The 26,323-nt window shown below is 42.1% G+C and overlaps 1 protein-coding gene across 2 annotated transcripts in view; it reads left to right on the plus strand.

Moving 5' to 3' along the window:
• The first annotated feature begins 23,497 nt into the window (after positions 1–23,497).
• FGL1 (fibrinogen like 1) overlaps positions 23,498–26,323 on the plus strand; it is a 35,209-nt gene continuing 32,383 nt past the window's right edge. Inside the window, exon 1 of one of the 2 annotated variants that reach the window (XM_004452071.5) lies at positions 23,498–23,602. The gene's annotated coding sequence lies outside the window, so the exon portion shown is untranslated. The remainder of the gene's footprint in view (positions 23,603–26,323) is intronic. The other variant, XM_071212613.1, reaches the window with a different exon arrangement.

The following is a 26,323-nucleotide window of genomic DNA, read 5'->3' on the forward strand; positions in this document are numbered from 1 at the left end:
ATTTGATTATGATATTCTTCACTATGGTGTTGTTTAGGTTTATATGTGCTTGGGGATTTGTTGAACTTCTTGGACCTGTGGGTTTATAGTTTTTCCCCAAATTTGGATGTGTTTCAGCCATTACCTCATCAAATATTTTTTCTGTTTTCCCAGCCTTCAGGGACTCCAATTTCCTTTATAGTATGCTTTTTGAAGTTGTCTGTTTGCTCATTAGTATTCTTTTCATTTTTTATTCTTTTTTCTCTGTGTTTAGTTTTGGGTAGTTTTATTTCTACCTCTTCAAGTTCAATAACTTTATCTTGCAATCTCTAACTTGATACTAATCCATCCTTTGTATTTTCATGTCAGAAATTTGATTTGGGTCTTTTTACTATCTTTCATGTCTCTAACTTTTTTAACATCTGGAATACAGTTTTCATAACTGGTTTAATGTCACTGTCTGCTGATTCTGACTTATGTGTTAGTTCTGGGTCAATTTCAATTCATCGATTTTACTCTTCATTATGGTTTGTATTTTCCTGCTCCTTTGTTTGACTGGATGCCAAACATGGTGAATTGTATATTGTTGAGTGCTGAATATTTTTGTACTCCCGTAAACTTTCCTGTGCTTTGTTCTGGGCTGCCATTAAATACTTGGAAGTAGTTTCATCTTTGGGGACTTGTTTTTCAGATTTATTTGGCAGGACTGAGTCTCTGTGTGGCATGAATTATGAGGTTTTCCAGGCCAGCTGGCTCCCTCCCCTGCTCCTTCCTTCCCTTCTCCTCTCCTCCCTTCTCCTCCGTTTTCAACTCTGAGTGCTGGGCATGATCCTGCGAATCCTCTGTAGATCCCAGGAGTTCTCCTTCTGTGCAGTTCTTTCTGTACTCCCAAGGTCACTGTCACACAAACTCAAGCTGCCTTGACCTTCCTGGACTCTCAGCTCTCTTTCCTCAACTCAGAAAATCTACTGACCTCCAGCTGGGTCCCCTTGTTACTGACTATTCTCTCAATGCAATAACCCGGGCATTTTCTTCCATTTCTCTGGGATCATTGTGCTTCATTGTCTGATATTCTGTGATTAGAAACTCTTTGCTTTATGTATTTTGTTTGTTGTTTTGTTCTTTTGGTTGTTTTAGTAAGGAGAGTTGATTCAATCACTGTTACTCCATCTTGAAAGCTGAACTATCCAATAGATTTAAAAAATGTTCATTTACTAATTGAAATGCAAATTAGATACGCAATTAATTTTTATTTATTGACTTTGTATTGTGACCTTGTTAAAATTACTTATTCTAATAGTTTCATGGTAGAATTTTTTGGGTTTTCTATGTGCATGATCATGTTTTCTAAAACTAATTACAGTTTTATTTCTTCCTTTCCAAGTCTTACCCTTTCATTTCTGTCTTGCCTTATTGCATTGGCTAGATTCTCTAGTAAAATGTTGAAAAAAAGTGGTGTTAGTGGGCCTGCATCTCTCATTCTTGATCTTTAGGAGGAGCTTTGAGAATTTCACCTTTAACTATGATGCTTGTTGTAGATTTTGTGTAGATACTCTTTATCAGGTTCGGAAAGCTCCCTCTGTAGATGATTAAATGATTGGCTCCAAGTTTTCATCCTCCCTGCATCTATGTCCCTTGCCAGGTTCTTTCACTAGAGACTGTGTATTTCCATGCCCTCGACTGGGCTCTCAACCATATGTTTTGGTTTGACTAATGGGATATTAACAGAGTGACACAAGCAGAGCCTTGAAATGTTCTTAAGTGACTGAACTTGCCTATTAGGGCTTTTGCCAACTCTGTGAGAAGAACATGCCCTGGGGAGCTTCCTCATCCGGGGAGGATGGACACTTACAAGGCAATATTCAGCTCAGAGCAATCTAAACTGGCCCAGTCTAGAGCAGTTGATCCCAGATAACCCAGAGATCCATAAACAAGAATCAATGATTGTTGTTTTAAACCACTCAGTTTTGGAGTGGCTCTGCATCAATATGGTCACAATAGGTGGCCAATACACTTCTTATTCCTAGTCTAGTTGTTTTAGATCACTGATTTGGGGGAGGGGGTTATTATACATTGTCAATGCAGCAAAAGGTGACCAACATACCTTCTATTCCTAGTTGGTTAAGATGATTTGTTTGGTTGTTTAGTATAAATGAGTGTTGATTCTTTTAAATTCCTGTATGTTTTGAGATGGTGATTTTTCTCTTTTATTCTGTTAATGGGTGAAATACATTGATTTTTTTTTAATGTTAAACTGAATTTGCATTTCTGGAATAAAACTAACTTGGTAACATTATATTATTATTGTATGTGTTTCAGTGGATTTGATTTATCAATAGTTTTTTTTAAGATTCGTACATCTATGTTCATAGGAGAGATTGCCTATAATTTTCATTTCCTATAATGCCCCTGTTAGATTTTGGTGTCAAGATTGTGACAACCTCATAAAATTATTTGAGTATTGTTTCTTCATTTTTGTTGAAATGTCATCAGTCTTATTGTTGGACATTTGATAGTAACGTCATTTTTTCCCTCTGACTTCTTTTAAGATTTATTTTGTGTCTATATTTTTTAACAGTTTTACTATATGTATTTTGCCTTGAATTTGTGGTACTTTTTGAAACTGGCTTGATGCCTTTTATCAGCTTAATAAAATTCTCAAAAATGATCTCTTCTAATATTGCTTCTGCCATATTCTCTTTCTCCTGCTTTTATGGACTCCATTCATATATGGCTGGCCTTTTCACTATGATGACTTACATGTTCCTTATTCTTTTTTTTTTTTTTTAGTATGTCCATCTATTTTGCTTCCTTTCCTTAGGATGGTTGTTTTCTATTGTCCTATACTCCAGATCCTCTCATCAGCTCAGTCCAATCTGCTGTTGAGTCTATTTATTGACTTCTTACCTTTGGTTGTGGCACTTTTCAATTCTATGTTTTCCTTTTGCTTTTTTCTCTATATTAACAGTTCTCTGATGAAATTTTTACCAACATATATTTCTTTGAACTTATTAATCATATTTATTTTAAAATCTATGCCTAATAATGCCAGTTACTAGATTGCACTTTTCTTTTTCTCAGTCCTGTTTCTTAGTATGCCTGGTAATTTCTCTTTGAACCCTGTCCTCCAGCAGGCAGCCTGGGGGCGATGCATTTTTCCGTCCTATCAGGGACTGAAGTAATTTGAGGCTGGTTTGCCTTCTTTTATGACTTAACCTACCTGGGTTTATCCAATTCCCAAACATATTCCTTCAGTTGTCCCAGCTCAGGGCCTGGGTATTTCACAGGGTCCTACCTCCCTGCTGGTTCCTGAAGTACAACATCTGTCTCTTCACCAGGAAACTGCTGAAAACTCTTCTCTACTTTTCATTTGCTTTATTACATTCTTAGTGACTTGTCTTTTGCTATTTGATTATCAAATTTTTCTCTTCTCTTGAAAATCTGGCCCTGCAATCCTGACTGCCTTAGTACCTCCCAGATACTTTCTTACAGATGTTTTTCGAAAACATTTCTGTCTAACTTAAGTTTTTCTTGATAGCAGTTTCGTTCTGCTACAAAATCTTCTACCACAGATGAAAACAGAAATTTCTATCTCCTTTCTTGATTGAAATGTCAACTTGTTCAGCTAAACACATGAATGAATTTGGGAACATAAGAAAAATTAGTTTAGGATACAATTATTTTCTCTATCAAAATGTACTGCTTTCTCATCTCACAAATAATTTTAGATTATTAAAAATCCTTCTCCATGTAATATTAGCATCAGCTTTTAAAAAGATATTTAATTCACTGTCTGTGTGCATATATGTTTTAGTTTCCCAGCTGCTAAAACAAATACCATACAACGAGTTGGTTTCACAACAAGAATTTGTTGGCTCACGGTTTCAGAGGCTAGAAGGCTTGCTCCCTCTCAGGGTCAAAGTCGTCTGTCCCGCTGGCAATCTTTGGTGTTCCTTGGCTTTCCATCACATGGCAGTGAACAAGGCAATGTCTTCTCCTTTCACTTCTGGGTGCCACTGACTTTCAGTTTCTGGCTGCTCTGTGGCCTTTTTTTTTTTTTTTTCTCCTTTTTTTCCTCATTTCTCTTCTGGGTGCCATTGAATTCCAGCTTCTTACTTCTCTCCATGGCCTTTTTTTTTTTTTTTAAGATTTATTTTATTTATTTCTCCTCCTCTTGCCACTTATGCTTGCTGTCTGCTCTGTGTCCATTCGCTGCATGTTATTCTGTGTCTGCTTATCTCCCTTTGTTGTGTCATCTGACTGCGCCAGCTCTCTGCGGTGTGAGCCAGCTTGCCTTTCCCAGGAAGCCCCGGGCTCGATTCCCATATGGTAGACAGGAGCCCAATCGCTTGAGCCACATCCGCTTCCCTGCGGCCTTCTCTGTAAGGGTTGAGACCTGTCCCGATTCAGATGGGCCACACTTTCACTGCAGGAGCCTCGTCAAGAGTCCTGTTTATATAGATTCACACCCCCCAGGATTAAGAAAATATTTTTCTGGGGTATGTAACAACTCCCACCCACCACAATATGGTACTCTCACTCTCTCCAGAACAAGTTAAGTGGTCCTGATCTTGTTTCAAGACAGATGGAAACTAAAACGTATCTCGTGTCTTCCGTGTCTCAGGCCCTGTGGTAAGCACTTCGTGGAAGCGCTCACACTTGAATCCCATGATATGCTACCAAGAGGAAGACGGGAGTTCCATGAGCAATGAGTATTTCTGAGCTCTTGTTAGGTGGTTTTCATATGCTGGTGTGGTAGGCACCGGAATAAGGAGAGCAGTCCCGGCTTCTGTCAGACCTTCTGTCAGACGAGATAGACCGCTGATCCTTACTCTTTAATTATCCCAACTGTCGAAGCAGAAGGGATCCATGTCAGGGAGCCTTCCCTGCTTACATCTAGTTCCCCAATAGCCATGTTGGTCAAGGATCTCTGCCCCTAAACCAATCACCCACAGCCAAGAGAGCAGGGTGTAGCCCCGATCTGTGGGTGCCGTTTGTCTAAGCACATTGAACTATAGGAGACTAGGCAAATTTGATTCCTTCACCTAGGAAAGTGGACTTTGTGTGGAAAGATACAGAGCCAAAAAATCCAACTAAATCATTATAAGGGTTCCACATGGCTGAATAAGTCCAAGAACTCTTATTGCTGAATTTCTGGAGCTGACTTTGTTCTGTGATCCCTTTGACTTGCTTGTGTCACTCGAGTTTAGATTCGGTGACTTTTCTCAAAACCCCTCCAATAAAACAGATTATTTTTATTATTACTTTTTTTTCACCCAAGAAGGCTGGAGGAAGTTCATTTCTTTAGCTTGCAAACAAATATAATCAAAACAAAACCAAAAACAAACAAGAAACAATTCAAGTGGAATACTCTGAGAACGGCACTCGGTATTTCAGAATCTTTAATTGCTGGAAGCAGAGAAAAACATAGACTCTAAAATTTCTAAAAATTATTCCCTAATGTCTCTAAGGAGGAAACAGGAAAACACTTCAGTTTTGGCCATGCACGTGTGAATCCAATATTCATCATTTGCTTTTGAGGTAGTTCTACTTTATTGGGTAATGTCCAAATACAAATGTAAAGTTTTAAAATGTAACTTTAAAAACTTTGACACGTATAAGTTCTGGTCTGAAATGCACAAACAGAAAAATAAATTCATTGTAGTGGAACCACGTGTGGTCCAACTAGCAAATAAATCCGAATGCGTATGTAAGTGTGCACAATGAACTTTTTGTTTTTCTCAACATTATTTACAGTTAATTTTGATGTGAAAACAAGAAATTGTATCTCAGGGAGTTATTTGTAGGCTGTTTTATTTTTTCTATGACATAAGAAAACAATAAAAACTGAATGAGAAATAAGGACAAATTTTAAGTTAAACGTGCAAATACCTTTGTGTTAAATGTATTTTTAAAAATTCCCTGCTAGTATCTAGCAATTTTGTCAGAATGCCTCATAGCCCTGGGGTTTTCCTTTTAAATGTGGTGATGAAAGTATAAAGAGTCTTGTGATTTCCAGTTAGAATGGTGTTTCATGAGAAGATAATGTTCTAAAATCTCAAAATTGGAGGAGAAAAGCAATGTAGAGATTGGATTTAGGTACCTGGATGAAAAAGAGTTAAAGCAAAATTAACCAAGAAAGGCGAGGAGCTCTCTAAGGAGAAAATGAAGGCTGACATCTTGAGTTACTTCTCTATTCCTTATTTTTAAATACATATTTTAAAATGTGGTTTCACTTGACATGAGCTCTTGTTTCCTTTCCCTCATCCCCCACATATTTTCACATAGTATAGCTGAATTACTTTTTCATGTGTTAAGTGTAAAAAAAAAATGTGTTTTCTAATAAAATTTAATATTTGTTTGGTTGAAATTTTTTTTTTTTAAATAACTTGATTGTTTAGAAGCATGAAATATATGCAATTCCAAAGTCCTTGAACATTTGTCAAAAGAAAACCAAACTCATCCCTAGTTCAGAGCTCCTTTTTCTTTTCAGAGGGAAAAAATTTGAATAAGAAAACATTTTTTCACTTTGCCCTATTAGGGAACCAATTTAAACTTGGTTAGATAAACAGAGAAAGAAAATTCTTAGCAAGTATATGTGAAACCTCTGAAAAAAGAGTAGGGAATGAGTGTCTCGTCTTAACTAGCAAGCAGAGGAGGGGACAGGTTTTGGGAGGGACCTGAAGCTCTACATTTGGGGACATCATCTTTAAGAAAAAGAATATCAAACTATAAATACAGAAGTAGATATGAAAGACAATATTTATTTAGAATGAGAAAGTAAATCACTGAACAAATATCAATTTTTACAAAGCTGACGTACCAAAACATCACAAAAATCCTGAAAACAGCATATTATTAATATTAATTAATGCCTAACACTCTTTTATACTACAGTTTGCCTACTTTTTGGCTGCATTCTCAGATTATCTTGTCACATGATAATGACATTACAATATCACTGGCATAGAGAAATTGCTAAAATAAGCCTGGTTTTCTTCTAGCATGATTGAAATTTATTTTAAATTATTGTTAGTTTAAAAATTTTATTTCTGCTTCATATTTTTTATGAGTCATTGTCATGCAAACTTTTAAGATTATGGTCAAATTTGAGGAAAACCTCTTTTTTTTTGGTCTTTATTTATTTTTTGAATATCACATTAAAAAATATGAGGTCGCCATATACCCCCCACCCCCCTTATCCCACTCCTCCCCACATAGCAACAATCTCCTCCATCATCATGAGACATACATTGCATTTGGTGAAAACATCTCTGAGCACTGCTGCACCTCATGGTCAATGGTCCACATCATAGCCCACCCTCTCCCACGTTCCACCCAGTGGGCCATGGGAGGACATACAATGTCTGGTAACTGTCCCTGCAGCACCACCCAGGACAACTCCAAGTCCTGAAAACGCCTCCACGTCTCATCTCTTCCTCCCATTCCCCATACCCAGCAACCACCATGGCCACTTTCTCCACACCAATGCCACATTTTCTTTGATTACTAATCACAATAGTTGATGAATAGAATATCAGTAAGTCCACTCTAATCCATATTCTATTCCTCTGTCCTGTGAACCTTGGAATGGTTGTGTCCACTCCACATCTATATTAAGAGGGGGCTTAGATTCCACATGGATGCGGAGTACAATCCTCCTGCTTTCAGTTGTAGGCACTCTTGGCTCCATGGTGTGGTGGTTGACCTTCTTCAACTCCATGTTAGCTGAGTGGGGTAAGTCCAATAAACCAGAGTGTAGGAGCTGAAATCTGTTGAGGCTCAGGGCCTGGCTATCATATGCTCAGTTCAGCAATTCAGGTCCCCTGGTATATATTAAACCCCAGTACCAACTACAGTTCTGGTAAAAGTAACAGGAGAGGTTTGTGAAAAAAGATCACATTTGAGTCCAGCTCCATCACACAGAAACACAAATTCCAAAGAAGGGCCAACTGACATGGCACTGAACTCCATCTGCCATGACCATAGAACCTGTGGGTCTCTGTAGCCCTCTGAAGAACCAATACCTGGGATTGTATCTACTTTATCTGTCTCTGGGACTCTGCTGAGGTGTGCATAAGGGCAACCCCTTTGATAACCTCCCGGCTCTTTTTGGAGACTCATGGCCATATAAACTCATTTGTCCTTTCCATTTCCCCCTTGATCCGGGTCAAAAAGCTTTTTTAACTCCTGGTATTATATGTAGACTGAGATATTCTGCTGGTCTGAGTTGACCCTTTTATTCAAGGTCATTTTCTAGTTACATCATCAGCTGGTACTTGGTAGTAATCCCTCAGTGCCAGGGAGGCTCATCCCCGGGAGTCATGTCCCATGCTGGGGGAAGGCAATGCATTTACATGCTTAGTTTGGCTTCAAGACTGGCCACATTTGAGCAACACGGAGGCTCTCAGGAGGTAACTCTTAGGCACCCTGCAGCTCTAGGCCTTGTTCTTATTTCAGGTGTACAGGCTCACAATCATAGTCATTAGTGTCAAGGGCTCATTGTTGGACCTTCATTCTTTTTTGGTCATTGCCGTTGCACTTGGGGGATTGTTGCTGTTCCTTTAGAGACAGAGCTCCCCTGGCTAGGAACTCAGCACTCCCTCAGTTGTTGTTTTTAATTGTATCCACTATGAAAATATCCAAACATTTTTATGTACCCTGGATATATGCCCTGGAGAACTCCCTGCCAACCATGTGTTCCCTGTCAATAACATCCCACACCAGTATTCCTCCGCTGCCATTGTTGAACTTCTCTGTGATCCAAAACTTCCTGAAAAGTGAAGCCCAATATGTAGCCAGGTTCCATTAATAGTAAAATGGAATATAGTGATGAGTTTAAAGGTTAGATATAGAATACATATTAATTTGGAAAAATTATGGTAAAAATAAATTGGGGTATCAAAAAATTGAAAAATGCAAAAGTTTTGTTTTTGATGTGGAAAACCTCTTTTCATAGTTTCTTTTCTGCATTCTAAGTTTTCAGAGCATTTCAGTTTTCTTGTGAATTGACTAAACTTAAATACAGTTTAAATTGTCAACCATCATTTACAAATGCGTTCTTGATATTCCTACTGTCATGGTATATTATGAATTCTACTTTATCTTAATTGATGCCATTTCTTTGTGTCAAGCAAGGGATATTTATCTTTAAATTTATTTTCACTGGGTTCACTCCTCTTAATTAAATGGTTTCCCAAAAAATTCAAGACCTTATGCTTATTTTTATCTGAAAATCTCTCTTCTTCTTAATGAGTTAATGCTCTTTGGACAATCAAATTTTTTTTTGTTGTTGCATTTCAGTTCTGAAGCCAGAATGGGTTTTTCTGGTTTAATTACACAGTTTATTGCTTTCCCCTTGTTTTTCATTAATTTTAATTGAATTTTCTGTTTCTATTTTAAGATGACAAACTAAGGTGCCCTTCATAAATATATATTTTTTAAAAATAGGGGGGAGTGAGTGTAGCTCAGTGGTTGAGCTCCTATTTCCATATATGAAATTCCAGGTTCAGTTCCCAGTGCTGAAGCAGGCTAGTAAGATAGGGAATTAATAGATGGATCTGGAACCTGGCAGAGAGTCCACGTGGACTTCAGTAACCCCAAGATGGCTGCTGGAGGACCCCCACCCCCAAGATTCTGCTATTCAGAACAAAGATTCTTCTGGGTACAAGGAAAAGCCTCGGATGTTTCCTAGGGACTTTATCATTGGGTCCTCACTGGGGGATTGACAGATGGGGTGGTCAATCAAAACAGCAAACAGCTGGAGCCCCTCCCCTGCCATTCGCAAAGCGGTGGGATAATGAACAGCTCAAAAGCCAGGCACAGAGCCTAAGAGCCCTCCCGTGCTCGCTCTCCTGCTCTCCCGCCTCTGGACCTGTTCCCTGTCCTCTGTGTGCCTCCCTCGCCATTTTTCCTCTGTCACATGGCCAGGCAGGTAAACCTGGGCATTTATAACCTATAATGGGGAATTGTAGCTTGTAAATCAGCCCCCTTTACCCTTTTCAGCCCCTTCCTCTCTACCTGGGACCCCTGCTCTGTTATTTTCTCCCATTTCTCTTCCCTCCCTGCCTGAATAAATTATTGGCCCAACTCACCCGGTGTGCTCTTGAAATTCATTTCTGTAGCACAGACAAGAACCCAGATAAAATCTGGTAACAATGTCTCCTTAAGGGAAACGGACTTTGGCCCAGTGGTTAGGGCGTCCGTCCATTCCGCGGTTCAAACCCCGGGCCTCCTTGACCCGTGTGGAGCTGGCCATGCGCAGTGCTGATGCGCACAAGGAGTGCCGTGCCACGCAAGGGTGTCCCCCGCGTGGGGGAGCCCCACGCGCAAGGAGTGCGCCCGTGAGGAAAGCCGCCCAGCGTGAAAAGAAAGTGCAGCCTGCCCAGGAATGGCGCCACCCACACTTCCCGTGCCGCTGACGACAACAGAGGCGGACAAAGAAACAAGACGCAGCAAACAGACACCAAGAACAGACAACCAGGGGAGGGGGGGGATTTAAATAAATAAATAAATCTTTAAAAAAAAAAAAAGTCTCCTTAAAAAAAAAAAAAAAGGAATCTTTAATTTCTTGTTGTTTTATTGAAACATTCCAAAATATCTTTCCAAATTACAGCTAAAAGAGTGTATTCCGAATTCAATACCCAAAATGCTCACGGACCTTTTGATGCCACCAGGTATGAGGAGAATTGTGGCAGAGTCGATGCTGAAGTAGACAGAGATAATGGTTTGAACTTGTTGGAATTAAAAGAAATCTTACTTTTAAAAACTTTACAAAACCATGAGAATCTGAGCTGGCATTGTTAAAGGGCCACCTGGGTTTGGGAGGGCCTGTGCCAACACGCAGCCTTGAAGCATAAACTTTATTATGTTCACAGTAGATTTCCCCCTGCGGTGTGCTATAAACATCAGAAACTAAGTATGAATGCTTTGAAGGTCAGGAGGTGGTCTAAATCCTTGCAGCTTGGTGGCTCTCTGAATTGCCCTAAGTCCAAAAGGAGAGTGGAGTCCTTAGCAGTGACTGAAGAGACTGCAGAAGAGCTCTCTGGTGGCTTTCTTCTTTTTTTAAAGATTTATTTATTTTTCTCCCCTTTCCCCCATTGTCTGCTCTCTGTGTCCATTCACTATGTGTTCTTCTGTGTCCGCTAGTGTTGTCAGGCAGCGCTTGGAAACCGCGTCTCTTTTTTGTGGCGTCATCTTGCTGCATCAGCTCTGTGTGTGCGGCACCACTCTAGGGCCGGCTAAGCTTTTCGCGTTGGGTGACTCTCCTTGCGGGGTGCACTCCTTGCGCATGGGGCTCCCCTACGCGGGGGACACCCCTGCCTGGCACAGCACTCCTTGCCCAGCACTGCGCATGGACCAGCTCCACATGAGTCAGGAAGCCCTGGGTTTGAACCCTGGACCCTCCATATGGTAGGCAGACGCTCTATCAGTTCAGCCACGTCCACTTCCCTGCGTTGACTTTCTCAGTGAGTGCCTGGGATTCTTTTCACACAGTTTTAGGAGTTGCTAGGAACCATTAAATATTTAACGAGAAGCTCTGGAAACTTGATCTCAATACCTTTGCAATCTAGAAACGAGAGAAGTGTTTCCAAGCCTGCCCACCAGTGAAAAGGAATGAGGACACGCTCAATGAACTGATGTAGAAAGAACCCAGAGAGGTGGTTGGGGGAAGAAGGCAGGTGAGCGTCCGGGGGTGCAGTGTGCCATCTTTGCTTCAGAGAGTTGTTACCGGGTTTTGTCCAGGTTCTTGGCTGTGCTGCAGAAATGAATTTCAAGAGCCGCCGAGTTAGTTAGGCCAGTAATTTATCCAGGCAGGGAGGGAAGAGAAACAGGAGAAAACAACAGAGCAGGGGTCCCAGGTAGAGAGGAAGGGGGTGAGAAGAGGTAAAGCGGGCTGATTCACAGACTACAATTCCCCATTATAGGTGATAAATGCCCAGGTTGACTTGCGTGGCCACGTGGTAGAGGAAAAATGGCAAGAGTGGTGCGCAGAGGGCAGGGTGGGTCCAGAGACGAGAGGGCAGGAGAGCGGGCACGGGAGGGCTCTCAGGGTCTGTGCCTGCCTTTCAAACTCTCAATGATCCCACCCCTTTGCAAATGGCAGGGGACGGTTCCAGCTGTTTGCTGTTTTGATGGATCACCACCCCATCGACTCCCCATGAGGGCCCCACGATTAAGTTCTTAGGGAACATCCGGGGTTTTTCTTGCTTCCAGAGGAAGTCTTTGTTCTGATGGCGGGATCTTGGGGGTGGGGTCCTCCAGCAGCATCTTGGGGTTCCTGATGTCCACGTGGGCTCTCTGCCAGGTTCCAGATCCACCTGTTGATCCTCTATCTTACTAGCTGGCTTCAGAGGTGAGAACTGGAATAGATATTTTGTATTTGTTTTTGTTTGTGGAAAGAAACTCTGGAAGATACCTCTTTATATTTGCAGAAATGTTTGAAAGCTTTTAATATACTATCATTTCAAATACTTAAAAAATCCACAGTTCTAAAACAATTTATGAGGAATAAAAGATTTTTGTGAAAAAGCATCAGTCCCTTGTCCCCCACCCCACCCCACCCGGCTGTACATCTTCCCAACCTCCAGGCCTTTTCCTCAAAGTTTTAACACTCCAAGCTACTTCTTCTGGTATATACTTCCATATTTCTAAATACGTCTACTCTTCATTAATCTTCTGCTGTGGTGGACTTAATTCATCAACATTTCTTAATTCATCAACATTTCTCTCACTTCTCCTCTCTACATCTTCCCAATACAGTCAATTCATAGTTCTGTTTTTTTTTTTCCAGAGAAATACATTTTATTTTAGACCCAGTACAAATATGTACAAACATTCATGCTAAATGTTTGGTACTTGGCTTATAGCAGTACACAAATAGTTCTGTTTTTTCTTTTTTTTTAAAGATTTATTTTTATTTATTTAATTCCCCTCCCCTCCCCCGGTTGTCTGTTTTCTGTGTCTTTTTGCTGCGGTCCGCTTCTGTTGTCGTCAGCGGCACGGGAAGTGTGGGCGGCACCATTCCTTGACAGGCTGCTCCCTCCTTCGCGCTGGGCGGCTCTCCTTACAGGGCGCACTCCTTGCGCGTGGGGCTCCTCTATGCAGGGGACACCCCTGCGTGGCAGGGTACTCCTTGCGCGCATCAGCACTGCGCATGGGCCAGCTCCACACGGGTCAAGGAGGCCCGGGGCTTGAACCACGGACCTCCCATGTGGTAGACGGACGCCCTAACCACTGGGCCAAAGTCTGTTTCCCAATAGTTCTGTTTTTTTTAAGATTTATTTTATTTATCCTCCCCCCAACCATTGTTTGAAATTTGGTAACAGTGAAAAGTTGCAAAAAGTTTTCCCAGGGAGCGAAATCACACATGACTGAGAATGAGAATGGCATCAACCCCCCACAGAGGAGGAAGGCCAGGACAAGGCTGTGGGAAACCAAACCTTCCCAACGGGGACAGGTCAGGGGCAGTGCAGCTGGCCAGGCCGGCGCAGAGTGGCTGCCTTCACAGCCTGCTGAGACCAACTCAGCAGTAGGTTTGCACGAAGGGAAGGCAACGCAGAACCGAAAAATAAAAGGACAGAGAAAAAGACACGAGAGAAATTAAAGCTGGGAACAGGGGCCTCACAACTTCTGGAACCGAGAGCCTTGACCCTCGTTTCCCCCTCGTATTTATTAGAAATTACAAAGCAGTGGTTATCTGTGTTTACTTTCCAGACCTGCTTGTTATTAAAGCCGCGGCACCCACAATCTCTGGAGCAGGCCATGACAGAGTTCCGACGTCTCCACACGCAAACGTTCTTCGTGCTGACCACACAGCGCTCCGTCTAGTCGAGGCCGGTGTCCCTAAGCCCCCGCTTCTTATCGGCATTGTGGAAACGTTTCAACTTCAAGCCAGGTTCCCACATTCAAATGCAAGCTCTTTCCCCACAGCAACTGAAGCTGGCAGTGCAGGAAACGGAGAAGAGGAGAGCCAGGGAAGCAGGAGCTAGCTGGTGGGGAAGCCTAGCAGCTCTTGTGGCCTCTGGCGTCGTGATGGGGTGGCCTTGGTTATGGAGCTGAACTCTCACCCTGGCCCAGGAGCCAGAGAAGCTGAAGAGCCAGCGGGAGGTGGAGCCGCTGTAGGCCAAGCCGCCAACTCGTGCAACGAGGCGAAACAGCAGGTAAGCAGCAACCCGTGCGCGCGTCACTCTTGGCTTGGCTCCGTTGCTGCCCTCCGGGCCTCCCACTGGAATCTCCTGTGGCCAGCCTTGTCAGAAGCACAAAGGAAAGAGAATTCTGGGAAATGTCAGTTTAGCCTGGTCAAGTGGAGACCTTACAAAGCTTCCTGTTTTCTCTTATCTTCCTGGGCATCTTATCTTCCTCTCTCTCGAGCTCCTCCCTTCTTTCATTTTTAAAATTTTTAATTTTATCTCTCTCCCTCCCCCTCCCCCCAGTTGCCTGCTCTCTGTGTCCATTCACTGTGTGTTCTTCTATGTCCACTTGCATTCTTGTCAGCAGCACTGGGAACCTGTGTCTCTTTTTGTTGCATCATCTTGCTGCGTCAGCTCTCCGTTTGTGTGGCACCACTCCTGAGCAGGTTGCACTTTTTTTGCGCTGGGTGGTTCTCCTTACGGGGCACACTCCTTGTGCGTGGAGTTCCCCTACACAGGAGCACCCTACATGGGCTGACACTCTTTGTGTGCATGGACCAGCTCACACACGGGTCAGGAGGTCCTGGGTTTGAACCCTGGACCTCCCATGTGGTAGGTGGAAGCTCTATCAGTTGAGCCAAATCTGCTTCCCTCCTCCCTTCTTTTAGATCACCTTGCTGGAAGCTTTCTAGGAATGGCTATGTGACAGGAGGTGATTCTGAGATCTTACACGTCCTTATACTTTTCTCACACTTGATTGAAAGGTTGGCTGTGTATAGAGTCCCCATGTGGAAAATATGATTTTCCACAGAGTTGTCCTGGCATTCTTCCCGTGTAGTAGGTTGATGTCATTCTGATTCTTGGTCATCGTGTGTGATTTCACTCCCTTGGAAAGCTTTTTGCAACTTTTCATTGTCACCATTTGTTCCAAATTCCATCCAGAGCTGCTCTCCAGGTGGGTGGTTTGTTTTATCAGTTATTGTGCTGGGCACTAAATGGCCCTTTTAACTTTGTCTCCTTCACGTCTGGGATTTATTTTTCTTTTATTTCTTTGATAATTAACCCTCGATTGTTTCCTGTGTCCTCTTTGAACGTTCTTTTAGGTGCATTCATAACTTTCTGAATTAACCTCTACTTTTCTTATCTTTTCTCTCTCTTTATTTTTTTCATATCCTTGTATTTTTATTCTACTTTCTGGAGGTTTCCTTGAATATATACTCCAACCTATTCATTGAAGTCTTGTGGGGTTTTTTAACTACGTGTCTTTTAATTTCTTTGAACTCTTTCTTCTCTAATTGTTCCTCTAAATAAGTATTCTATTCTTTTCTTATTTCTCCAATAATACAAAATATAGTTTTGGGGGTTTCTTCTTCAAGAAACGCCCACTTTAAAAAAAACAAGCAAGGAGCGGGTATAGCTCAGTGGTTGAGCACCTGCTTGGCATGTAGGAGGTCCTGGGTTCAATCCCTGGTGTCTCCTAACAAGCCCCCTCTCTAAACCCTACATCCTCCCCATAGCACCACTGCCCCCTTGCTCTGCTCTCCGTTTAGCTGTGTCCAATTTCTCTTCCCCTATTCTCCCTTAAACTCATTCCTACCAGGCTCTCACCCCCACCACACCCCTGAAACTGACCTTGTCAGTCTTCAAAGACCTCCACGTTGCTGAATTCAAGGATCAGTTCTCAGCCCTCGTTTTACTTTACTTATCCCCTAGACACATAGATTACCTCCTCCTCCTTAAAACACCTTTTCACCTGGTTTCCAGGACATCACTCTCCTGTTTTTTTCCTCCTACCTTACTGACCACTCATTTCCACTCTCCTTTGCTCTTTACTCCTCATCTCCCCAACCTCCTACCATTGGGTTTCTCCAGGGCTTTGTCCCATGGCTTCTTTTCTGAATCCATACTTGCTTGGTAGCCTCATCCAGTCATAAACCTTCAAATACCAACCTATATGCAGTGTCTATATAGTTCCTCAGAACCTTAGACTCCTATATCTAACTGCTTTCTTGACAGTTCCCCTTTCACGTTTCACAATCAACTCAAACTTACTGCCTCCAAAACAGGGCTCTTGATCCCCCCTCCCTGCTGCTAAATGCCCGTTCATTCTTCCCCTCCTCCACTGAATGGCATAGCCATCCTCTTACTTGCTCATTCTCAAACCTTTCAAGCCATCCTTGACCCCCGTCTTTCTCTCACAACTCACTTTTGATCTGTCAGGAACCCATTCTCTCACTTTCAAAGTACCCCTGGAATCTGACTGTTCCTGCTCACTTCTTTTATTACCACCCCGTTCTCTAGGACCATCATTTCTTGTCTGACTCTTCTCTCTGCCCCACCCTTGTGCTCCAAAGCATAAGTGTCTCTTATAAACTTGGACTGCATGCTATCACTTCTCATTTTAAAGCTCCCCAGTAGCTTGCTCTCTGGCTCACAGTAGCAGTCCTCTCCTTTACCACAGACTCCAGGGCCTTGTGTGACCTGGTCTTTCTGATCACACAAACCACTTGCTTCCTGGCTGCTCCTCAGCCGTTCAGGCTCACACTCACCTCGCTGCCTTCCACTTGCCCACCTCTCTGCTAGACTGCTTCCCCCTCCCTCTGTCCCCAGATATCTCCATGATTCCCTTTCTTTTTTTTTTTTTTTTAAGATTTTTATTTATTTATTTAATTTCCCCCCCTCCCCTGGTTGTCTGTTCTTGGTGTCTATTTGTTGCGTCTTGTTTCTTTGTCTGCTTTTGTTTCTTTGTCCGCTTCTGTTGTCGTCAGCGGCACAGGAAGTGTGGGCGGCGCCATTCCTGGGCAGGCTGCTCTTTCTTTTCACGCTGGGCGGCTTTCCTCATGGGCGCACTCCTTGCGCGTGGGGCTCCCCCACGCGGGGGACACCCTTGCGTGGCACGGCACTCCTTGCGCGCATCAGCACTGCGCATGGCCAGCTCCACACGGGTCAAGGAGGCCCGGGGTTTGAACCGCGGACCTCCCATATGGTAGACGGACGCCCTAACCACTGGGCCAAAGTCCGTTTCCCTCCCTTTGTTATTACCTTCAAGTGTCTGCTCAACTTTCATCTCAATAAGGGCTTCCCTGGCTACTCTACCTGATTTTGCAGGGTACCGCAGACATCACCTTCCAACATGCTCCATAATGTATTTATTTAGTTGAATGTGGGCTTCTCCCCCTCCGCTAGAATGTAAGCTCCTTGAGGGTATGAGATGAGGCCTAAAATTATGGCCTATTACAAGTTCCTCTGCCCATTCAGTTCCCAAGGGTAAGGTCCCCTGGCCAAACAACTGTCCTTTAACAGACCAGGTACCGTTCCTGCTTGTCCCTGAGTATGAGCTTCAGCTCCCTGCCTGCCCTGGAGCTTTCAAACTAGCCAAGCACGTCTCTGTGCAGGGAAGGCAGCAGGGTGACCTCGCCCTCTTGAAACCACAGCCCGTCCACTCTGCTCCTAAGTGCAACCCACACATGGCCCCGCATGGCACGGTGCCCTCATCCCCGGGCTTTGAGTGTATGGGGCTAATAAACTGCTCTCAGGCTCATCTGTCAGGGTTGGTGTCCTCAGAATTCTAGAGCAGGGGATTTCTCCCTCACCAACTGGGTCACCAGGAGGGACTTTTTTTCTGTTTCATTCACTGAAATTTCCCCAGCATCTCAGACATGTCTGGCGCATAGTAGGCACTTAGTATCCTGAGACCTCTGGACTGTTTTTACTTTCCCTTGTTTTTATCTCTTTTTCATATTGGAGACATTCCTCAAACATCTGGTGATCCTTGGTTATCTTTTAAGTGAGGCACCAAAACAGCAACCTGAAAGCTAGCTTTGTGCACATTGGCGGATTCTGTGGCCTGGTGGGCTTCCATGTGTGATTAAGTGATGAGCTGGCATATTTCAGGACACACCACCATAGGTTAGTATCATAACATTTTTCCTCTGGGATCACTCCATTTCTCCCAAGAAGAATCCTCGATCCTGCCAAGTTGTCTAAGCCTGTCTGACAGCAATCTGGTTGGGTTAGAGGAGTCTGGTTCCACTCTTTACTATGCATGTTTTCATTTAATTCCTCTGATTACATTTCTTGCCTTCAATGTTGCTGATGTCCCCAAATGACAATATTTTCCATATCAAATTCTCTTAGGAGTAAAAGAGGCACAAGGGTGGGTTGGGGGAAAAACACACCAAATGTAAGATAAGGACTATGATTAGTAGTAAGATTATGAAAATATTCTTTCATAATTTGTAACAAATGTCTCACAATAATGCAAGGTGTTGATGGGAGGTTGATGTGTGGAACCCTTGTATGATATTATGCATGTTTGCTTTGTAAGTTCACAACTTTTACTATACACTTAATTGTTTATGTATGTTCATGGTTCATGTATAAATGCTATAAAGATAATAATAATAGGGTTGGTTGGGGGAAAAATACTTTGGTTAGTAGTAATACTTTGACAATGCTCTTTAATCATTAGTTTAAAAGGTTTAACAACAATGCAAGTTATTGGTGGTAGGGTGAGCTATGAGAGTCCTGTATGATGTTATATACATTTGTTTTATAAATTCACAACTATTATTATACACTTAGTGTTTATGTATGTTTACATATAAGTGATATACTTCAAAAATTAATTTTTTTAAAAAGGCACAAGGAATATATGGTGGGTTAAGAGAGGATAGGAATTACACAGGCTGGAGAAAGGGACATGGGGCCTAACTATAATTTATATCACATTTCACCAAGCGCCCGATTTTGAATTTTGTGGTTCCTCCAAATTCTTGTCCAAAAAGTGGTAATCTCTTACCTCCTCATGTGTCATTATTATTTTCTTTGACATTCTGGCTTCACGGCTTTTTATTTCTTTGCAGTCATTTTAAAGAGTCTAAGAGAAGAATCATATAAAAATGTGTCATCAATTCACCATAATTAGTCGGGAAGTTTTGGCAGTAATTCTCTGCTTAACTAGAGAGCTGGGAGAAAACTTTTGTTTTTCTTGGCTGGGAACAATTAAATGAGCTTTTATTTTCTAAGAGTAAAACCCAGATTTTATTCTGACATGGAAACTGTGGAAATAAAGAGCAAAACCTCTCTGGATAATGCTATAAATGATTGTCTTTATTGTATGCATCAGTATATCCCTAATATTTATTACTGTATTTACTGGGAAGATAGAAAGAGCGTTAGGGGTTGGATATGGTCAAAAGTTCTTCTGGGGAAGCGGACTTTGCCCAGTGGTTAGGGCATCTGTCTACCACATGGGAGGTCTGCGGTTCAAACCCTGGGCCTCCCTGACCTGTGTGGAGCTGGCCCACACCCAGTGCTGATGCACACAAGGGGTGTCCCGGTGTGGGGGAGCCCCACGTGCAAGGAGTGTGCCCCGTAAGGAGAGCCGCCCAGTGTGAAAGAAAGTGCAGCCTGCCCAGGAATGGTGCTGCACACTTGGAGAGCTGGCACAACAAGAAGAAACATAGATTCCCGTGCTGCTGACAACAACAGAAGCGGACAAAGGAGAACACATAGCAAATAGATATAGAGAGCAGACAATGGGGGGGGTAGAGAATGAAATAAAATAAATATTTTAAAAAAAAGTTCTTCTGCCCATGGGAGGTTAGTAGCCACTTCAAGTGGCTTTAGAGTGGATCCATGGGCAAGAAGATAGAAGGTCCATAGGTGACCCTGTAGAGATGGGAATGGTCGTTGCTAATCTCCCAGTTGATGTTTTCTCTCTCTGCCTTAAACTTCCTTTTAATCATCCCCAAACTTTCAGAACAGATTTGCAGATACCACAGTTGAGTTCAAAGCTTGTTTTGAGGATATGGAAAGGCATGTGTCCAAGTCTGGTTAGATTTGGGAAGGAGGAGTAGCCTTTCCCTCCCTCCACATCTCAAGGTCTGCCTGGTGGCAGGAGCAGCATTTCCAGGGAGCACTCTGGTCTCAGAACTTGGGGACTGAGCCAGGAACACAGCAGAGTAACAATGGAAGTTTTCCACCTTGGTCATCACGGCAGCTTTGTCATTGTCTGTTTCGAGCCTGCAGAGGAACCGTGAAGGCTTCTCCTCACTCCATGGGACCCTGCACCCAAGAGGTCACCCCCAGAGCTCAACCCAGACAACTCACTCCTCACTGCAATGGTCAACATTGCCTGGTGATCCAGGCACTCTCAGAACTTTGATATAAAGTCACTTCATGTCATGTCCTAGAGCAGGGGTTCTTAACCAGGGGTCCCTGTGGAAAGATTTCAGGGGTCCATGAGCTTGAATTGAAAAAAAATCAACATACTATTTTATTTTCTCTGACCTGTGGTGTTGTGTCATAAAACTAGGGGGTCCGTGGCTTTCACCTAACTGGCAAAGGGGTTCATGGAACAGAAAAGGTTGAGAATCCCTGTTCTAGAGTCGTTGTAAATAATAACAAGTAAAAAAGAAGAGCGTGGAATTTAAGAGTGGGCGTGAATCCTTGGGAACATTTGATCTGATGTCTTCATTACATATGAGGAAATTGAGGTTCTCAGGTGTGAAATGACTTCCCCGACGGCGCTCAGCCTGCAAGGACAGGCCTGGGAAGTAAAGCATACCCCTCCATCCCCAGTACAAGGCCTCCACCGCTTGACTGACCCACTCCTGTGGACCTGACATGGGTTAGCTCAGGAACTATTTACCTAACATCTATTCGATCCAACATCCCACTAGTTCCATAGACAACAGGAATAGTTAGGGTGATTCAACAATAAAAATAGCTTAGTTTTACTAATTTTACAGTAATTTCTCACACCTACACTAGATAAAAATAAGTTCTGAATTCTTTCAGAAGGAATTTTTTTTACCTCCACCTGAGGAGACCCTGTTGGTTGCCTGGAATGAAGATTATTCTTAATGCCCTCTTTCCTTGACGCTTACAATGAGCTCCGCCCTAATTATTCTGATAGAAGGCACCCTGTAAGTTCAAATTGTTACACTGTATTCAGAGCCCATGGCTGTATCAGTCCCTTAAAGTGTGCATCTCCCTGAACTGAGGGTCAAGGGGAGAAATAGGAGCCCACAGAAATTTATGCCGCATCAAAGGACACATCAAAGGACGCAAGATCAGGTGTCTGAATCCAGCTCACAATGGGGCTGAGAGCGGCAGGCTTGAGTGGAAGGGGGATGGGGACAGCTGGGGCAAGCCTTCCAGAGGGACTGGGGCAGGTGTCGGGGGACGGGCAGGTATCCAAGCCAGCAGACACGACACAGGATCCAGAGCGTTTGGATGACAGTTGTGCTACAAATGATGCCTTAGTTGAGAGGGCTCTCGAACAAGGGCTTCAAAAAGGAGAAGGGAAGAGTCAGTCAGTGCTCATCTAATCCTGCCTGCCAGAGTGGCCTGGCCCTGTGGAACGGGGTTGTTCAGTGGAAATATTCTCAGGTCGGAGAAGAAAGGCATATTTCACAGTCTCAAAGAGGGTTCCATTCCCATCATTCACCAAATCCCCTTTTTCTTGATGTGGTCTCCGCAGTGATTTTTCCCAGCCCTAGGAAGTGTTCTGTGCCAACGACCTAAACAGATGATCTTACAAGGCAGTTATCTTTCTCTGAATTAAAGCCAGCTTTCTGTTTGATACGTCGCTTGAGAAATCATTACATCAGTTCTGCAGAAACTAATCACTCATAGGGTAAAGCAAATAAAACCCAACTTCTGGACAAGGCGTTCTGGAAGCCCCACTGGGTTCACGCTTCTGCTCAGTGAGGCCCCTTCAGGAAGCACAATGGTCTTCCCAGTCCATCTCCTCAGATGTGGGACCTGCTCCTCACAGCATCCTTCCTCTCGGCCTTTTCTCTCAGCCAGTAGCCTCAGGCCTCATTCTCACCTCATCCCTCTGGTGTGACCAGGCAAGATGGCAAGTTTGACCTTTCCATCTCCTGGCACTGCCGACATGGTTGAAAGGAAGAACGTTCCCCCTAGAAAGTTCTGGCACCTTCCGCAGAACGTGGACCCTCGATTCCGTCCTTACTGCCTGGTTGGCTTTGTGAGGTCTCTCCTGAGGCAACGGTCCCACCAAATCCTTGAGAGCCAGCCCAGCTTCGTGGGGACAAGCGCAGCTTCTGAGCGAAGAGGCCCTTGAATCCTGGCTCCCTGGCTCCAGCTGGGTGGCCTGGGGCTGGCTCCGTGAGCCTAGTGCTTCGCTTCCTCGTTTGTCACACGGGGACGGTAACACTACCCACTCACGGGGCGGCCGCGGTGGAACGAGGAAACGTGCCGGTGCCTCGTACATAAGCGTGCCACTCGTGTTAGCGGCTGTGGGGTCACTCTGTCCCTCCCCTGAGGAAGGGAACACAGGACCTGAGCGGGGAAAAGAGAAAAGGCACACGAAGAAGAATGCTTATATTTCAAAATACTATTCTGCCACAGACACAACGATCACTTCAGACAACCAGCCCACAGTTGTGCTTTGTAAGTCTAAGTGCTGGCAGCTTGAGTTCTCGAGAATGGCGAAGGCCGTCATTTCCCCTTCTCTTGTGTGTATAAATCACTTCAGCCTGACTTTTTTTCTTTCCAATAAGCTGTCAGGTTTACCTTTTCCTTCACAAGCTTCAACACTTCTGAGGAAATGGCAGGAAAATGCATTATGGGAAGACCAAACACCCGTTGGTTTGATTCCAGAAAATGGCAAAGAACAGAGAAAAAACACAACCTTGGTGCTTTACTGGAATCTGAGTTAGTAAATAGGTATCACAGAACAAACAACGAACAACTGCTTGAGTTACAACAGAAAGGAAAAAAAAAAGATGAACCTGAATACAAACTTAAACTATTATGCAATTTGACTGATGGAGCTGGCATACTACCAATTTGAAAATTCCCTACAGTTTAAAAGGAAAAACTCGTTCAGGCTATAATTGATGCGGACAGGTAAATTTCACTATTTTACACTTCAGGGGATCTTTTTGCTTTTCTTAAATATGAGATAAACTGCCCAATTTATCTTGGATAACTATTAATCTGCCATATTTTTTTATAACTAAGAAAAAATTGGTTTCTCCCCATATTTTAGTTGAAATTCTATTTTAATTCATAATCTTTAAAGGTAAACTTTTATTAGCCTTTGTAGCTATAAAGCAAAGCTTCAGCTGAACTTTGGTTTTACTTTATCTCTAACTGGCCTTTACCAGAGTTAATCATTGTTAAAAAAAATTTCTGGGTGAACATAATAACAAGAGGCAAAAAAGAAATCAAAGATTCATCTTGATTATAGCTCTTGTCTTGAATCTTGCATAAAAGCACATACAAAATAGGGGGGAAAGGAAATTATCAGTGTTTGGATTTGAATTAGAATCTCTCTCTTTTTTTTTTTTTCAATTTTCCTTCCAGTTCAACTGATTTCCTCATATGTTTGTTTCTGGATAAAAGCCCTATTTCTAATCAAATAGCAGAGAAATAAATAGAAATCCCAAGCGCAGTTAGAGGAACTCGGGTGGCCCAGTGGCTGAGCTGTGTGCCTGGCTCATTTCTGACTGTAGGCAAGTGTTCTGATGTTTTTGCCCCATTTGAAATAATTGTAATAATGCTGATTTACTTCACAGGTCTGACAACCATAACTCAAGAAACAACGGTAGGCCTTTGAGAGATGAAAGTGAGACTAGAAGGAAAACTGCTTCTGATTGTCTCCTTTTCATTACCGTTACATTTTTAATGAATTGGTTGGAAGTTTGCTATAAAAGGCAGAATTTGCATAGTTTCAAAAAACAAATTGGAACATAAAAGGACTTTATTATAATTTGCCTATTTTTAACTTCAGGAGTAAAAACTTTCAAAAATGTTTTTAATTAATCTATGTGGGGGATCAACTTTATATAGGTTTTTAAAGGCTTTCATTGGGTGTTGATTCTTATAATAAACAACAGTTAGTGATACAGTTGTATTACATTTTCAGAAAAAAAATATTTTTGGGGAAAATAGTCCAAAAGGTAAAATTTTAACCAACTGTCTTAAAGGAAGGTTGTAGTCCAGTTGTGAATGCTAACTTATTAAACATATTTCCTTCAATAACTTTTCTCTTTTATCTTGTATTCATGAGGGCTTGTTTAAAACATACCATTTTTGAAATTTTACGTGCTTCTAATGAACTTGTGTTTTGTAATTGTGTTTTTGAAGGTTACACGTCAGTTACCGAACTTTTAATTTATGAATTTAATATTTTTGCCTTTAAATTGAATCCAGTGTAATTAAATAATTAAAAAATTTTAGTGGGAAAAATTTGAACTTTGTAGATTAAAAATAATTTATATCTACATAGAATTACCATAATCAGCATCCTCCTCAGTATCCGCTCAAAGAATTGAAAACAGGGACATGAATAGACACTTGTGCTCAGTGTCCACTGCAGCACTGTTCATATTGCCAGAAGGTGGCAACAGCCAAGTGCCCATCAACAGATGGATGGATGGACAAAATGCGGTACAGACACAGTGGAATATTATTTAGCTGTAAATAGGAATGAAGTTCTGATTCATGCTCCGGACATGAATAAACCCTGACAAGCATGTTGAGTGCAATAAGCCAGAAACAAAAGGACAAATATTGCATGCTTGCATGTGTGTGAAATAACTAGAATAGGGAAATTCATCGAGGCAGAAAGCAGGCTAGAGGATTCCAGAGGCCGGGGAGAAGGGAGGATGGGGAGGTGATGCCTAAGGGAAAACAAAGTTTCTGTTTGGGGTGATGAACAAGTTTTGAAAATAGATTGTGGATGGTTGCACAACATTGTGAGGGTTGTTCATGCCATCTGCTCTTAAAAATGGTTCAAGTGGAAAAAAACAAAGTTATATTACAGTTCAGAGGATGTTGAAAAAAATTATATCAAATAATATAGGATATCAAAAAATATCCATTTGAGAACAACTTCAATTTTAAAATTACTAAAGCATCCTAAGCAGAACAATTTTAAAGAAATGCAACTAAATGTATAGTCTGGGAAAAATAATTACAAACAACTTTACCTCAAGCCAGATTTGCCAAATAAGTGCTGGTTTACTACAACAAATGATGCAGACCAGATTTTCAGAGCAAATATCTTGGGACCTAAACATATCTTCACCAATGTAGACATTGGTTAGAATTATACATGAGGACATTGGGAAATTTCAGAGGCCAGGTGACACGGTGTCCCTGAAGCCGCATCTGCAAGGCTGACCTTCCTCCTCTTTGCAAACAAAGCATTTTGATGAGGCATTGATTATCCTGTTTTTCAAGTCATTTGAACACTGAAAAGGTTGAGACAGCTGGATCTGCACCTGGGGTATAAAATCAAATTTCATTTGCCTTTCCTATATTTCATTTATTGTGAACACTGTTAAACAGGAGGCTGTTTATTACTATTACTTTAAGTGGATGATTTCAGTTTTTAAATACTTAGCCCAGAACCTGCAATTTTTTAATCTAACCCTATTCTCTATATTTTATGAAGTTACCTATCCTATCATATTTTAAAATGAAGCAAATAAATGCTATTATTAAAAAAGAGAATAATTTTTAGCAATTATTCTAAAGGTGGTCAAATTAATATAATGACTTTTTTGTTGTTGTTGTTTTTTGACATAATGGCATTTGGGAATGCCTTATTGTCAAGGATCTACCAGATGAGGGCTGCCTTCTTTCTCTGGGAAAGACTCATACTTTGATTCTTTTAATGGCAATGACACTAAGAAGCAGGGACTTGCCAAAGCGTTTTATTATCCCTCTACTTTCTGCCAAATCTATTCTAAAGCAGTGTTTAGATATGTTATTTCACAGGCCAGCATTTCCCAAGGCACTTAAAAACATACTTTAACTTATGCAAGAGCCAGACTCAGACATGGAGAGAAGAACCTTTTTAAAGAACGTGTTTGGGTGTTTAAGTGAATTTATTCATTTCTGAAATAAAGGACTTGACTGCATAAATACATAAGGGAATTTGATGAAACAAATATAAACATATTAACTTCAATGGATAACAAGAAAGTCTAGAAGGCACAAAGAATTCCCTGACTCCTATATTTCACCTGATAACTAGAAGCAAGTTAAACTAATGAAGGTGTCACCACCATCACATAAGAAACATGGAACATTATTTTTACTACTGGTTCTTAACAGTTTCCTTTACTAAGGAAAAAGCTCAATCAATAACCCATTGGTATATTGGTTCTTTTCAGTCAGAAGAATAATATGAGTCAGAGTCACAAACAAATGGCATGATATCTTAT

The sequence above is a fragment of the Dasypus novemcinctus genome, chromosome 29 (genome assembly GCF_030445035.2).
Source record: "Dasypus novemcinctus isolate mDasNov1 chromosome 29, mDasNov1.1.hap2, whole genome shotgun sequence".
NCBI classification, from domain to species: domain Eukaryota; kingdom Metazoa; phylum Chordata; class Mammalia; order Cingulata; family Dasypodidae; genus Dasypus; species Dasypus novemcinctus.